Here is a 12,920-nt window from a genome sequence, read left to right as displayed (position 1 = left end):
AAGATGTTGCGCTACTTAGTCAGTTTTGTCAAGTTTAAGAATGTGAGTTCTGTGTGAAAACACACACTACAGAAAGATCAGACATGCGAAGACCAACTATTTTGTGTCTAGCAGGCTGGACAAGCACGTGTCCTACCACTTTATTATTAAGCCTGCTGTAAAAAAATCATGAAAACACCTCACATAAGACCAAGTTTATTTGACCCTTGCTGTATATCTTCTGGAGCTATCCATCATCACAGTCTGCATGAGCTGATATCTTTGTTGGATGAACACCGAGGTGGAAAAAAATTGCACGGTTCAGTTTCATTTCACTCGGAAGCGCTCCGAATAGAATATCTCAACACTTGCAACAACGCGACTTCGCTTCAATCAATCAAGCAATAAATGTTTTAGTTTTAAGAATCGGCACGTAAGATGAAAAAGAGAAGATCGTAAAACAAAACAAACATACTTCTTTCTATAGCACATGTGCCATGTCATTGCGTAACCTAGTCTGGCCCTTTGCTGCCGGAAACAAAACCACCTGTTGGATCCTCAGCCGCATCTGGAACATTTCGTCGGATACGGAACATAATGTGCTATACTCGCGTTTTGTGCATACAAGCTAACTTCAGATATGGTCGAAACTATTGGGCTGCCTGTAGCTTTCCCACAGTCATGAGGTTTAACGTGCAGCGTAATAGGCTTTTGATTGTTGTGTTCATAGGAGGTTGTGGCCAAGTACAGCACCAGGGTGGCCAATCCTGCTCTGGTGAGGGAGTGCGTTACCGGTTCTGGTCACCGGGATCAGGCCACACTCCAGGCCTGTTTGTGCAATTTTATCAACACGCGGATTTTTTTTTAATCCGGTGGAAAATTGCCGGCACCGGGATTCGAACCACGGACCTCTTGCACGCGACGCGGTTGTTCTACCTCTACGCCACCGCTGCACCTGCAGCGATCAATGAGTTAGCGGTAAGAGGGAAAATAGAGGAATTCCAGATCAAGCTACAGAACAGGTATTCAGCTTTAACTCAGGAAGAGGACCTTAGTGTTGAAGCAATGAATGACAATCTTGTGGGCATCATTAGGGATTTTGCAATGGAAGTCGGTGGTAACTCCGTTAGGCAGGGTACCAGCAAACTATTGCAGGAGACGAAAGATCTTATCAAGAAACGCCAATGTATGAAAGCATCTAACCCTACAGCTAGAATAGAACTGGCAGAACTTTCGTAGGTAATCAACAAGCGTAAGACAGCTGACATAAGGAAGTATAATATGGATAGAATTGAACATGCTCTCAGGAACGGAGGAAGCCTAAAAACAGTGAAGAAGAAAGTAGGAATTGGCAAGAATCAGATGCGTTAAGAGACAAAGCCGGCAATATCATTACTAATATGGATGAGATAGTTCAAGTGGCTGAGGAGTTCTATAGAGATTTATACAGTACCAGTGGCACCCACGACGATAATGGAAGAGAAAATAGTCTAGAGGAATTCGAAATCCCGAAGGTAACGCCGGAAGAAGTAAAGAAAGCCTTAGGAGATATGCAAAGGGGGAAGGCAGCTGGGGAGGATCAGGTAACAGCAGATTTGTTGAAGGATGGTGGACAGATTGTTCTAGAGAAACTGGCCACCCTGTATACGCAATGCCTCATTACCTCGAGCGTACCGGAATCTTGGAAGAACGCTAACATAATCCTAATCCATAAGAAAGGAGACGCCAAAGACTTGACAAATTATAGACCGATCAGCTTACTGTCCGTTGCCTACAAAGTATTTACTAAGGTAATTGCAAATAGAATCAGGAACACCTTAGACTTATGTCAACCAAAGAACCAGGCAGGATTCCGTAAAGGCTACTCAACAATACACCATATTCACACTATCAATCAAGTGATAGAGAAATGTGCAGAATATAACCAACCCTTATATATAGCTTTCATTGATTACGAGAAAGCGTTTGATTCAGTCGAAACCTCAGCAGTCATGGAGGCATTACGGAATCAGGGTGTAGATGAGCCATATGTAAAATAGTGGAAGATATCTATAGCGGCTCCACAGCCACCGTAGTCCTCCATAAAGCAAGCAACGAAATCCAAATAAAGAAAGGCGTCAGGCAGGGAGATACGATATCTCCAATGCTTTTCACAGCGTGTTTACAGGAGGTATTCAGAGACCTGGATTGGAAAGAATTAGGGACAAAAGTTAATGGAGAATACCTTAGTAACTTGCGATTCGCTGATGATATTGCCTTGCTTAGTAACTCAGGGGACCAATTGCAATGCATGCTCACTAACCTGGAGAGGCAAAGCAGAAGAGTGGGTCTAAAAATTAATCTGCAGGAAACTAAAGTAATGCTTAACAGTCTCGGTAGAGAACAGCAATTTACAATAGGCAGCGAGGCACTGGAAGTCGTAAGGGAATACATCTACTTAGGGCAGGTAGTGACGGCGGATCCGGATCATGAGACGGAAATAATCAGAAGAATAAGAATGGGCTGGGGTGCGTTTGGCTGGCATTCCCAAATCATGAACAGCAGGTTGCCATTATCCCTCAAGAGAAAAGTATATAATAGCTGTGTCTTACCAGTACTCACCTAGGGGGCAGAAACCTGGAGGCTTACGAAAAGGGTTCTGCTCAAATTGAGGACGACACAACGAGCTATGGAAAGAAGAATGATAGGTGTAACGTTAAGGGATAAGAAAAGAGCAGATTGGGTGAGGGAACAAACGCGAGTTAATGACATCTTAGTTGAAATCAAGAAAAAGAAATGGGCATGGGCAGGACATGTAATGAGGAGGAAAGGTAACCGATGGTCATTAAGGGTTACGGACTGGATCCCAAGGGAAGGGAAGCGTAGCAGGGGGCGGCAGGAAGTTAGGTGGGCGGATGAGATTAAGAAGTTTGCAGGGATGGCATGGCCGCAATTAGTACATCACCGGGGTTGTTGGAGAAGCATGGGAGAGGCCTTTGCCCTGCAGTGGGCGCAACCAGGCTGATGATGATGATGATGATGATGAATAGGCTTTACGGGTCCACTCGACCCTCAACGACCTCAAACCGAGAGAACGCATCTCGAACAAGTTTACCTGTGGCACCTCAACCTAACTATTTCCATTTCCGGACACAAGCTTGCGAGTCAGCACAGCAACAAGAAAAACGTGCATAGAATTAGGCGGGGAAATAGTAACGAAAAGACACTTCTGGAAGTTTAGTCTCGCTTATCTATCCCTGTAAATCGGCGATATTAGACGATATGGCTGACGCACACCTTTGATTGGCATCCGCTCGTCACGGCCAAGCTGACTGATCATCGGAGATCAAAATATCAAATCTCTGGAAGATTGCAAATTACCCGAAAATTTAAAGTTTTAGCACCGCGTAACTAAAATTTTCCGAAAACGATATTATATTATCATAATATATATATTATCACAATTCTAAGTGATAACTACTTTTCTTGAAGAAATTTTTTTAGGCATGTTGAGGAATAAGATATCTTTTCATCTATGCAGTGTACGAAAATGATAGAAGTCACCAGCTCATTCGTGGGCCTCATTTCTGTCCTTTTTGATCATGCGCGGAGGAATGTTTTATATTTCCGTGCCCTTTACATCTCTCAATGTAGGCACGGAAAGGGGCACATGGAGGGTACAAAATATTTTTCATAGTTCTTCATTTTTTTGCGTAGTCAACGTAGAGTACATGGCTACAGGTAACACAGCACGTGGGTTACTATATGGGGTCGAAATTGTGGTATAGAGGCTAAACAACCACGTCTCAAAGCGTTTCGCCTACGTTTCATTAGGTGGACCTAGCTGACGACAGATCCACATGTAGGCAAGCCATGTTGATTACTGTTATCCCTGTTTATGTTGCCCCTATACAAGAGTGTGCTAATCCACCTGTCGGCGCCATTCTTCACCCAGGGTCTCGACTGGAAGTTGGAAGTAGCGTACTTCGGACTGCCCAATTCCGTGAAATGTATAAGACAGTATCATGTGCAAAACATCACAGTACCAATAAATAGATATGCGAAAAACATAACAAATTGCGCTCGAACGGTGGTATTTGGAAAGCAAAACGCACGCAAATAAAGAGGGCATAGAGCAGTAACAGACGTCATAATTACGACACGAATACGCTTTCTTGGTACTTCAAAAGCTGGTACGCAGTGATCAGTATTTTGTAGCAGTGAAGGGTCCGCTTCCAAGGTTCTATGAAGGCTATCATTTTGGTTATGAATGCCACAATTTATTTATTTATTTTATTTTATACAATACTGCGGACAAGAAGTCCAAGCAGGGTGAGCAAAAAACAAAGATGATATACACAGAAGAACAAGATGAAACAAGTGTGTAACACGTTTTTCACACAAATTGTTTGGTCGTAAGGTAGACGATTAAGAAAAATTTTAACTTGATTACAATACAACTATAATACACGAAATAACAAGATTTACACAAATCATATACAGCTCACGGGCGCTGGGGGTATGCTTCAGTTAGTTTATTCCAGTCATCTTTTGTTTGTGGAAAAAAAGAGTACCGGAAAGTGTCAGTCCTTGCGAAAATAGGTGTTAGAGAATGAGGGTAGTGGTGCCGAGTGGGTCTGCTTGTCAAGGGGGATACGTATTTTGCGGTGTCTAAGGCAATAATATGATTAATTAAGTTTGAAAGAAACTCTAGCCGACTTTTCTTTCCTCGAATTTGTAGTAGTTCAATACCGTTATCGGTTAGTAACGCGGTGGGGGAGTCAGTAGCCTTAAATTTACTGTAAATAAATCGTACTGATTTTCTTTGAATTCTTTCTAGGTTCTTGTTATTTTTTTTTGTTAATTTTTGTGTGAGGGTCCCAAACTATGGAGTCATACCCAAGTTTTGGCCTAATTAAGGAAAAGTAAGCGAGTAGTTTAACACTAGACGGAGCAGACTTGAGTTTGTGGCGCAGTAGGCATAGTTTCCGGAAAGCGGCAGACAGATGCTATTTATGTGCAAGTTCCATGATAAGTCACTCGTTAATGTTAAGCCTAAATATTTATAGCATGTTACTTTCAGTAAAGGTCATTCAGCTATATTGTAAGTGTAGTCTAAGGGGACTTTTTTGCGCGTTATGGGAGATAGACACACTTAGTTGCATTAAGAAGCATTCCCCATTGCTCACACCATTTCAACACGTTGTCTAAGTTCGAGTTAAGGTCATATTGGTCAGTAATGCAGGTAACTTCTCTAAACAAAACACAGTCATCAGCAAATAGACGAATCTGAACTGGAGTGTTAACGACATTGACAATATCATTAATATATAGTAAAAAAAGTAGAGGGCCAAGTACGCTCCCCTGCGGAACGCCAGAAGTTATCGGAAGGCAGCAAGAGACTTGTTCTCCCACCTGAACGTCGGCATAAAAAATACAAAGCAACAACAGTTCTGGTCTTTCACACCACACGAACATTATGCAGGGCATGAGCGGAAAAAAAATAATAAATAAAAAAAGAATTTTCATTACACTAAGCGACGCCAAACTGACCGCAATGAAACAATATTCGGGTAAATCGCTACAAGTTGCAGGGAGCTTCGTAGCAAGGCAGCAACATTACTGCTTATGTGCTCTACACAAGGCAGCCCTTATGAAACGAAACATATCAAGGTTCTGAAACTAAGGTTCGTGGACAAATGCGGCTGGTATGTGTCCCTGTACCGCTAACACCGCGCAGGGATATGCAGACGACGAGGCTTTTTGCGTTTCTGCTCTTATCAGATACGCTTTATCTGGTAATTCATGCCGCGTAAGCACGACACTATGACATTCTGCGTCTCCGTCAGCGAGCGCAGCCTTCCAACAGCGCTGCAAGTGTGTGTCTTGACGGTGTTTCGCGGACGCTCAGCATTCTAAAGCGTGTTGTCGTGCAGCCATGGCCTACTAGACACAAGCTATACACAGAAGGAAAGACCCGAAATTGGTCACAGGACTCGTTCTCGTTTAGGCACCCTCCCCCCGGCTCTCTCACGTGGATATAAAGGAAAGTGCCCCCGCCCAGTACCAAGTCCAGGCCTGCAGCAACTAGCCAAAACACCTCTGAAACACGTACATATGCACTCGCAGGACAGTGGGGTAAAGCGCAGCCACGATCGCAGCGTGGTCTTTACAAACTCTTACCAATACAGCACCGTTCAGAGAGCGCTGCCGTATTACTGCAATGCCTTACATCCTGTACAACATTTACGGTAGCACGCCGTGAGGCATGGTCCGCATGCTGGTAAGCACGTCGGCGTGGACCTGGAGTTGAAGAATATGAATACTTTCAAAGACGAGCACCGGACTCTTGAGTACCGAAAGGTGGGTCTGCAAAATGTTCAAGTTGGCGTTCCGGTGTTACATGTATGCCTTTACAAGTACAGATGTTGTTGCCGATTGCGACAGCTAATTAGGCTGGATAGTGTTTTTGTCTACTTCTGGAGATGAAAAAAGCATCTTCAGTTGTTGCAAGACACCTGAAGTGAATACTTACAGGTTATTACAATGGTCGAGCGGGTATACAAGATGGTCAGGTTGCGTCGGCGTTTTCAATTCTGACTTCGGTGACTTCGAGAACAGCACATTGCGACTCCGGGTAGTGCACCAGTAATGCCGAAATGGCTGGATTTTTTTGAACGACAAAACGGAGACATATTCTCGTGTTTCGAAACTTTCGCAGTGAAACAGCGGTGCTTTTATCGCGCAGAATGGCTTATGACATGAACTGGAAGTTCATAAAACTTTGCGATGATGCCGTCGCGACGATTCGCTAACTGATCCTACCTATTGATGTCACTTAGTAGCAGCGTGATCTAGCAAGAGCTTCCTCAAAGTAAGGTGAATTCCTTCAAACTGAAGTGATTTGTCGGAGATATGTTTCACAGAAGTAAAAAAAAATTGCGTGCTCAAAGGTTGCCCCGATATGACAACACTTCAGCGCAGTACGTCTTTATGTTATTGAGTGTTCGTGTTGTTCAAGAAAAAGGCAGCTGTGGCCTCCTTTTTAATCGCTGACACAGGTCTCATAGGGAGCCTGTAAAATACCGTAGGGACCACAGTTGTTTCGAGCAGAGAGTCAGCATCCGGCGTGGGCGCTTGATGAAAAGTCAATTGTGTACGTGTGTACGTACATGCAAATTATTCTATTGCTATTTTCATGACTCAACCCATTCCTCGTTGCAACCTATGAATGACTTCTTTTCACGCTTACTAAACTTATTCTCCACTTTAACGTATTTATCTTCTGGTACAAATGCTTTCCTTGTATTCGAAATAAACATGTAACTGCAAACAAATATTCCTCTGCTTGCCCCTCATTTGTTGCGTCCGGAGTATTGGCCTCGAGCTCCACCACTGGAAAAGCTGGCGCCACCGTCGGCGTGACGTACTAGGAGGGATCACGTGGAGACAGCGGCCGCGTCGGCTGCTTCGGGAGCGCCGAAGCGAGCTGAAAACGAGTTTAAGTTCTCTCGTACGCTACGGTCCTCATTTAGTGGCGAAATTTTCCCGCTTCGAGTGTCTCCTTTACAACGCTTGAAAGCACCACAATAGGTAGTGGCTGCCTTTGAAGGCGCGCAACATGGTAGGCTACTGCTCGGTGCCGCAGGGCCGGACGCACGTAATGGAGGCCGGTGTCAGCTTTATTCACACGTAGCCGCAGGACAAGAAGCTGCGTGAAGCTTGGCTCGCGAAACATAATACCGGCAAACAGTCATCGGCTAGAACTCGCTGTGCAGCAAGCACAGACGCGAGGAAGATTTCTGCTACTGCGCCCGGTCTGCGATGTTCTGAAAACGCGCACTGAGACGCTCGCCCGAGTCCGCTGCCCGACTAATGTCATGACGGTTTGATCTATGAACTTGTAGATGCTATAGACACTGGCAGGTTCAGTGGAGTGGAAAGGCAGCGGTAAGAAGCACATTTAAACAAAACATGGCATATGGTCATGTTTGTGTTATGAAGTCGAGGTTTTGACGGAAGCCCGTCTGGTCGGGAGGCATCATGAAGAAGGGTAAAAAGAAGGACACCGACCACTGAATGAATATTCATTGTATTCATTCAGTGGTCGGTGTCCTTCTTTTTACCCTTCTTCATGTTTGTGTTATGAATTAATCCACTGGATTACAAAAAAGAGGAGCAGCGGGAAACTGCACGCTGAGAACACCGATAAACATACAGTGCGACGCAACTCGAGAAATAATATTGAAAGCTCGAAGACTTTCGAAGAAAAAAAAAGATTGAATCGTCGCGACGGCACATCACAGTCCCCGTAGGCGTCGAAGTCTCTACAATGAAATTATTTTTGAACAGCTCTGTTAGCGCCCACGCAACAATGGTTGTTTGTATACTGTCAAATGCTCATATTCTGCAGCCTAAAGCTCATGGCCCGGTGCGAAAGCGCGCGCGCGCGGAGAAAGCGAAACAATGCGCGGACAAGCATGCAGACGCGCAGTCGGTCGCTGAGAATCTGCGCGATCGCTGCATTGAGGCTTCGTTCTATTACGCTCCATTTAGTTATACAAACACTATAAGAACGTATTTCACACAGTTTGCTCTCAGCGTTTAACTACCTTGAAGAAGACGAACTACTAAGAAGCCGGTTCGGTAGACTCCATCGCGGCGACCGCGCGCAGTGGCGTTCACTGTACGTATTCGGTAAAGAGATAGCGTCTGTAAACGATTGTGTGCTTTCAGTTTGCCCAAGATTATTATTTAGACAGTAAAAAACTTCTCTCGTTTCGAAAGTACTTACAGAAATGTCCGGGAGAGCTCGCGCGTGGTGTTTTCAGTGAGCGCTGACAGCAAAACCTATGAGGAGCGCGCCGCGTGATCCCTCATACTACGCCAGCGAGGCGCTTCCGATAGATGGCGACTCCGTAACTCCTCGCCGCCAATACCACAAAGGTTCGTAGTGGGGTCATTCTTGTTTCTATTTTATATTTTTTCCCGCTCCGAACTGTGTTGCCTTGCCTTTAGATCCGATAAATCTTTCGTCGGTGATGGCGTGAATTACAACAAATTGCTAAACCAAGTAGCTTTCCTAAATATAAAAATTGTGATTCGTATTACCTCATCCTTATGGCTTATGCAACCAAACATTATGAAGTATACGAATATGAGAATAACCAGGCACCTTAGCAACACAAGCTTCACGTGTTATATTATTGGAGCACCCCTTTACTCTGTTTGCTGTTATCAACACGTTGGCCACCAGCGGGGGGGGGGGGGGGAAGAGTAGGCAGTTTAAGTAGACCGGGTCGGCGAACTCCTGCGACTGCGACAGCACCGAGAAATGTGCCCGACTTGACGACAGTGAAAACAAATAGGCTTGTCGTCAGCAGTGCGCCATTCAGGTGGGCTGCGCAAACGTAGTGGATAATAAGATGCGGGGCGGGGCGGAATCCATGAAGCCGGGTGGGTATCAGGGCTATGGGCCGAGCAGATGGTGTGAAGACCCATGTTTGCGAACTCCTGGCGGACAACTGCCTGGATCAGGGCAACCGTGACTGCAGCTGCGTTGGAGGAGCCGGAGTCGAAGGCAGCAGCGCAGGCGGCCTCGATCTCACGCAGGACGATCCTGGTAACATCGCCAGTGTTGTCGGAACGAGAAGCGTCGGCACAGGAAGATGTCGCTGGCGTGTTGGGCTGTCGGGCAAACTGCTGGTCGACACGTCGGCTTTTAGCGAGTTCCAGGCGGCGGCACTCTTTTATAACTGCATCCACCGTCGCCACGTTGTTGAAAACGAGCAAGTTGAAGGCGTCATCGGCAATGCGTTTGAGGATGTGGGAAACCTTGTCTTACTCAATCATGTGTGCGTCAACTTTGCGGCACAGAGCCAAGACGTCCTGAATGTACGTAACGTAGGGCTCTGTTGACGTCTGCACAGGGCCGGAAAGCGCCTTCTGCGCGGCAAGTTGGTGACAGTAGTGGTTGCCGAACAAGTCTCGGAGCTTTTGCTTAAGCGAATCCCAACTGGTGAGATCATCTTCCTACGTACGAAACCAAACTGGAGGCGTACCAGCGAGGTAAAAGACTATGTTGGCGAGCATGATAGTAGCGTCCCACCTGTTATTGCGGCTGACGTGTTCGTACAGGCTGATCCAGTCCTCCACGTCTTCCCCATCTTTGCCCGAGAATACGGCAGGATCACAGGGAGCGGGGAGAGCGGTGTACGTCGTCGAAGTGGCGGTAGGTGTCGGAGACGGCTGAGTCGAGTTGTCGTCGCCGGGACCCATGAAGAAAGGCACAACGTACCGTCCACTACGAAGCTCCGTGACGAAGTACAGGGAACGTCCACCTCCACCAGATATGTTACGTAGGAAGATGCAGACGAAAAGCTACATAGAAGTATATGTACAAGGAAATACGCCGCACGTTTCCAAGAGGCAGCAGCCCGCGCTAGGCTCTAATCGTCGTCGTCTTCACATTGCTTGCCTATTCGTCATTGCAAATATAGTTCCGTGGCAATATTACTTTTGCAAGGAATGCTAATCGCAAATTTGGTTAAATGCGCCGTAATTTCTCCAAAACACATCTCGCCTTATGTTTAACTTCGTACAAAACTCTACTTCTCTCTAATGTGGAATATGCATCCACCTTAAGTGACCATAGCCAGATAACACAATTTACTGGCGTCAAGTCTGGGCATAATCACGGTGCGCAGTTTATATAGTTAAGTTATTCCTGTCACACTTTTCTGTCCTCAATGACAAACATGCTGAAACTCGGCTGTCAATTTTCTCGTCCTAACTATACTCGTGACTTCCCCTTTCCCGAATTATATCTCCAGAATGAAGCGTTGCGAACAATTTTCATTTTCAATCCTTGCAGAAAAGTTCACAGAGTATGCAAGTCAGTTCTGTGGAACTCTGCAAGGTGGAAGAAGGCCCATGAAAGGAAAAATTGACATCCACCCGTATGTAGCACGAAGTTACAAAGCAAACCCACACGCGTTTCTCAGAAATGAAGCTTCGTAACTGAAGAAGAATCCCAGAAGAGGACGAATTTTTCCTCAACTAGAAAGCTTTGCTTCTGAGAAAGCCGTGTGGGATAGCTTTGTAGCTTCATGCTACGAAAGGGTGGAGGTCAATTTTTTCTGTGACATTTCATCGAGTATGGAATACAAATTTAACTTTGATTTCCCACCTTGTTGAACAAATTTGTACAATTAATCTTTAATCCCTAAAACAAGCACTGAATGGAACCACCTCCCCGCCTTCGTTGGTGCAATTTCTGTCACCAATTCCTGAAGTGCCATCCAAGATGTTTTTTTTTTGGGGGGGGGGGGGGCGACGCATTTCTTGCCTCATTCTTGGCTCTTTGCGATCGGTAGGTAGGTTCTCAGCTCACCTCGCTTTCATAAAAAAGAAGATGCGTGAACAATCGCGAAATGACCACGTCATTAGCACCCGTAGAACTTGCGTGCAAATTAGGCAGGTGTAGGAATCATGCATTTCCTGCCATACAATGGTCTTCCACTCATCGACGTCCTGCTACAGTCTTCACAGTCACATGCGCTTGACTCAGCGCAAACTATACAATTTACACAAAAACACGCTGATATTCTTGTATAAATATTCCATGCGCTCAATCTATCTATCACAGTTTGACGGCTGACGAGTGTACTCACCAGTATCGTTGTGTTCAATTGTTACATGCTTTTTGCGGCACAAATTCCATGTTTTACACTGCGTTGAGAGTCAAAGAAATAACTTTTTCTGTGATCATCTGCCTTTAAGCAGTGGGCTCAATAAAGTGCTCATTCCTTACCTATAAACATGATATGTAAAACAAACAGAGCAAATTTTTCAGCAGACAAAGCATTGCGTAGACACTGAAGTTGAGCCCAGCGGTTTATGTAGTGTAACCTTGTGAGTAGGACGATAAGACTGAAGCATCAAGTTATTGACTTATTGATTCATCAAGTTCGAACAAGATGAAAACCAATAGAAGAAATGAGTATGCAAGAAACAAGGAGTGCGCAGGAGGACTTCTTTACTATGTGTTTATTTCACTGGCGTTTGCCTGAGTTGATCATGTACCAGCTCTCCGAAAACTTAGCGTGATTTTATAGAGTTTGAAATCGCAAACTGAATACTTGGGCTGTAAAAAACACCCTAAAGGAGGTCAATGAAGTATTGTTTTGTGCCCATGGTATCCCTCGGCGTGTATTGAATTGAATACACACAGCGCCTAGATTGGAATGCGAATGCCGCCGTGGCAAGACGAACCCGAGTCCTCAGGCTTATTAGTAGACCGGCATATCTCCTGAACTACTGGGTCTTGTCAGTCCCTCTAGTAAAGGCGCTGAAACGATGCATTAGATATGCTTTTACAGTCCTGATAGAATCTAGACTGGCATCTGGTGGGATTTAACCGCAAGAATCCGGAAACGACGATGAAGGCAGGCATCGTGTTGATGAAAAAAATAGAACCTAATGTGTTCACTTCATTGGTACATCGTTTTCCCTATATTCGAGTTTCGAGTGGTCCTGCCTAACACGGAGGCCAAGACGACCTTAAATAAGTCATTGTGTTCTTATGGTAGTCGATGTCTTCTTGGAAAACCTGGGTAACCTGCGGAAGTGTCAGTGCGTTTGCCTGGTTGCGAAGTCAACGAGCTCTTCCCTTCCACGTCTCCTCATTTGTGTCTGTTTACAGCGTAAAGGGGTGACGCTTTTTCGGTGAAGAGGGCAAGTATCTCGACATAGGAACGCCCTCTTGGATCTTTCCCACTGGTGAGGGCTGAACATAACAGCCTTTTCACGGACGAGGCAAACCATCGCGTCATGGGAACGCACGCCTGTACAGGTCGCACTTGACAGCTCGACCATAACAGCCCCCTCAGCTTTTCAAAGCTCTCACTCTATACAATCATAAATGCAATTAAGCGACTATGACTCGGTGTGCCAGCATATAA

This window comes from Dermacentor variabilis, chromosome 3, assembly GCF_050947875.1.
Source record: "Dermacentor variabilis isolate Ectoservices chromosome 3, ASM5094787v1, whole genome shotgun sequence".
NCBI lineage: Eukaryota > Metazoa > Arthropoda > Arachnida > Ixodida > Ixodidae > Dermacentor > Dermacentor variabilis.
The sequence above is the reverse complement of the archived record's forward strand: the minus strand, read 5'-3'. Positions refer to the sequence as shown.